At 35.7% G+C, this 4587-nt stretch overlaps 1 pseudogene; it reads right to left on the bottom strand.

Moving 5' to 3' along the window:
* Window positions 1–1723: 1723 nt before the first annotated feature.
* On the bottom strand, window positions 1724–3080 carry LOC150055712 (elongation factor 1-alpha 1 pseudogene; annotated as a pseudogene).
* Between the last annotated feature and the right edge of the window lie 1507 nt (window positions 3081–4587).

Raw genomic sequence — 4587 nt, 5'->3', positions numbered from 1 at the left:
TACAATGATCAAATTTTTACTATTAATAAACTAATGTATTTAAGTTACTGTACTTTGAGGGAATTTATAATGATTAAGTTATGTAAGAAACATAAATATTGTATAATATAATAAAATAGTACTGTTAACATTACAGGAAACATTTACCGTTCAAAAAGTATTTTACACTTTGGTCAATAGAAATATTTCTATAATAGGTCTCTTTATCTATATCTACATATAGATATCTAAATTTGTGTGTAGATATAGATTTATATGTAGATATTCATATAGATATAAATGTATACATCTTATCTATTTTGTCTGTCTATCTATAATGTATCTATCTATCATCTATTTATTCTCTTCTAGCACTGACATTTGAATTTAGGATTTTTGATCAACTTTCTTACTCATTTCTGGCACTTTACTCCTTAGTCAGGATTTTTGCTCAACTTTCTTACTCATTTCTGGCACTTTACTCCTTAGTCAGGATTTTTGCTTATTAATTGGAGTGGAGATTGTGGTATTTCTTCCTGATCTGTTTTCAAATCACAATCCTTATATCTCAGCCTACTGAAAAGCTTTGTTTATAATTATAAGCCACCAACACCTTGCTTATATATTTGAGACACTTGCTTGTACAAAAGTGATGTCATAATCTTAGGTTTATATGTACTGAATCACGTACTATTCATTCTTTTAATATTAACAATATTATAGTATTTGAAAAATAACATATTAATCGAGAAGGTTCAGTAGCATAAGAGGAATGTGTAGCACATTTTCAGCTAATAAAACATGCACGTTTTTATATGCATTTAATAATTTTAACATTTTTCTTACATTTTATGGTGACTTTTTTTTTTTTTGACAGTCCTGGGCTTGAGCTCAGGGCCTGAGCATGATCCTTGGACTTTCTCAAGTCTAGAGCTCTACCACTTGAGCCTCTGCACCATTTCTGGCTTTTTTTTTCTATGTATGTGGTACCGAGGAATGGAAACCAGGTCTTCATGCATGCTAGGCAAGCACTCTACCACTAGGCCAAACTCCCGGCCTTATGGTGACATTTTTATGCATGTTATTTTCACATTTTATTCCATAATGTAATTAAAATATTTGTCTTAAGTTACTTTAAAACTCAGAATTTCTTTTTCTCATTAAACTTTATTTTAATATCTCAAAATTCTGTGACAGAATTTTGGTCACGTTTTTTCCATTAAAAAGTACTGATTTTAAAAACAACTTAAGCTGGGAGTTTGGCCTAGTGAGAGAGTGCTTGCCTAGCATGCACAAAGGCCTGGATTCGATTCCTTGGTACCACGTAAATAGAAAAAAGCTGGAACTGGTGCTGTGGCTCAAGTGGAAGAGCTCTAGCCTTGAGAAAAGTCCAAGTTCAGTGCTCAGGCCCAGAGTTCAAGCCCCACGACTAGCAAAAAAAAAATTTAAAAAAGTAATAACTTAAAAATGCCACGCGCGCACACACACACACACACAATGGTCCACAAAACATTTTCTTTTTTTTTTGAATGTTCGAATATGTTGTTGCATGATAATGTATAAATCAAATAAAATGTCTATCACAAAAAAAAACATTTTCCTTTTCTTCTGTAGGTTTTAGGATGCATTGTTATCATTAACCAGTCTCCTAGTATTAAACTTAAATGGCCAATTGAGATAGACTGTTCTGAGACCCTTCCTCCACCACTGGTTAAGACTAAGTGGCAGATATAAGGGATAATATTCATTTAGCCTTCTGAGCTTTCTGGGAAGACGCATTGTTTTTGCCAGCTCCAGCAGCTTTCTTGTCCACAGCTACGATGGCACACTCACAGCAAAGTTCTGGCTCTTATCACGAACAGCAGAAAGACCTCAGAGGAAGATGGTCAGAGAAGCTCTCTGCACATAGGGGCTTGCCTGGAGCCATATCAACAGATGGCAGCATCACCAGACTTCAGAGATTGAACGCTGACTTCCAGCTCCTTACCAGAAGGGTGGTCGATCTTCTCCTTCAGCTCAGCAAACTTGCAAGCAATGTGAGCAGTGTGTCAATCCAGCACAGGACACAGCCAGCACCGACTTGGCCTGGACGGTTCCAGATGATCACCTGAGCATCATTCTTGCTGTCACCAGCAACGTTGCTACAGCGGACATCTGTGATTGGCAAGTTCTTGAGGTTGAATCCCACATTATCCCCAGGAAGAGTTTCAGTCAAAGGCTCATGATGCAGTTCAACAGACTTCACTTCAGTTGTGATACTGACAGGAGCAAAGGTGACCATCATGCCAGGCTTGAGGACACTCGGCCCACGGGCTTATTGTCCAATACCTCCACTTCTCTAGACATCCTGAAGGGGCAGATGCAAAGGCTTGTTAGTGGGACGAGTTGGTGGCAGGATGCAACCCAAAGTCTCGAGCAAGGGGATTTCCCTGACACTGCCATCTTTACAGGTGACTTTCCATCTCCTTCAACCAAGGCAAATTGGCCCTTGACTCCAGCATGTTTTCACCATTCCATCCAGAAATTGGCACAGATGATACAGTGCCAGGATTGTAGCCAATTGTCTTAATGTAGGTGCTGACTTCTTTAAAGATTTCCTCGTATCTTTTCTGGCTGTAGGGTGGCTCAAAGGAATCCATTTTATGACAACCAACAATGAGCTGTTTCACACCAAGTGTGTAAGCCAGAAGGGCATGCTCACGGGTCTGCCCATTCTTGGAGATACCAGCTTCGAATTCACCAACACCAGCAGCAACAATCAGGACAGCACAACCAGCCTGGGATGTGCCCGTTATCATGTTCTTGATGAAGTCTCTGTGTCTAGGGTAATGCATGATGGTTACGGAATCCCTGCTGTTCTCAAATTTTCACAGGGAGAAGGCAATGGTGATACCACGCTCACGTTCAGTCTTCAGTTTATCTGAGGCCCAGGCATACTTGAAGAAGCCCTTTCCCATCTCAGCAGCCTCCTTCTTGAACTTCTCAATGGTTCGCCTGTCTATGCCACCACATTTGTAGATCAGATGTCTGGTGGTGGTGGACTTGCCAGAATCGACATGTCCATTGACTACAATGTTGATATGGATCTTTTCTTTTCCCATTTTGACTTCGAATTAGTGGTGGTTTTCACAGCACCTGCGACTGGACAGCAAACAGAAAAAAGCTAAACCTCAGGATTTCTAAATACTCCTTTATTTCATTTGTTTATTGCATATTTTTCATGTTTTGGAATTTTGTTTTTCATATTTCTATAGAGTCATGCATTTTATTAGGCACAGATTTTCTTTCTGTTGTGGAATGAGAATCTTGAAACTTATATTACCACCCTTTTATCTAATATTATCTCTAATTATTTGTGAGCTTTTTATTTTAAAATTGCTATGTTAGAAATTATATACTTCTAGATAAATTAAAAATAAGAAAAGATACTATCTTTTATATATATTTAGATATGATTATTGTTATATAAGATGATTTTCCCACTGAATTGTCATATAAACTTATGTCTGTAAAATTTTATAGACAATATATTATGTTGCATGAAATTATACCTATGACAATGTCATCTTGTGATAAAATATTTTCTAAAAATATTTAATATTAGGTAAATCCAGACTTTAATATTTCTTTGTTCCTTTTTCTTATTGCTTTATCCAGTTGATTTGGGACTTAACTAATTGATATTAGAATCTAGAAAACTATCCTCAAGGACAGTCAATGCAATTTCATAATAATTGTATTTTGTGTTGGATGGTTATACTTTGAAATTTAACCTTCTGCTTAGGAGTATAACTCTATGTTTTTTGTTCCATTATGCTAGAAAATTGGTTATTTCCTTCACAGAAGTACTACACAATCCTAAATTACTTCATTTCTTCAGCTTCTTATACTATCTGTTGGGTAGTTTGCCTATAAATAGGTGTATGTTTACTTATTGGTAGATTTTCCTTTACTTATAGAAAGCTATGTTGTATCTTTATTTGTATCTCTTTTTTGTGAGATAGAATTTCTCTGTCTAGAGAATGTTGGCCTAAAAATTGCAATCAATTTTGAGTGACTGTACTTCTGTCAAGTTCAGTGCTTTCTTAAACAAGATGAGCCTGTAAATGTTTAAGTTTATTGACTTTAGTTGGTTTCTAAGTATATTCCAAGAGTAGTGAACTCAGACAGATTTTTAGTAAAGAAAGAGATTAGAAAATACAGAGAGAATAAGGAACTAAAGTTATAAGAAATGAGAAAAGAATCAGAACACATGGAAAAATATCTACAAGTTTGAGTATATTTTGCAACACTTAATGTATTGTGGATACTTAAGAGTTTCCTTGAGTATTAAGTTGATTATAATAAATTCATGAGGGTAAGAAATCTACTTATACTGTAGAGAAGTACCCATTATTATTTAAGTAAAATTAGTCACTATCCATATCAATGGGAGATTGTGCATGTTTCCACTACTTATACTAGAAAAAACATGATGCACTGAATCTTCCTTAGTCATTATGATTTTCCATAGAATGTTTATTACGCTAGTCCCACCAAAAAAATTCATGATTTGAAAAGATCAAATTTTCTGACTGACCTAATATCTAAGGAGCTCAAAAATTCTTT

The sequence above is a fragment of the Megascapheus bottae genome, chromosome 13 (genome assembly GCF_031878675.1).
Source record: "Megascapheus bottae isolate mThoBot1 chromosome 13, mThoBot2.hap1, whole genome shotgun sequence".
Taxonomy (NCBI): domain Eukaryota; kingdom Metazoa; phylum Chordata; class Mammalia; order Rodentia; family Geomyidae; genus Megascapheus; species Megascapheus bottae.
The sequence above is the reverse complement of the archived record's forward strand: the minus strand, read 5'-3'. Positions and strand labels throughout refer to the sequence as shown.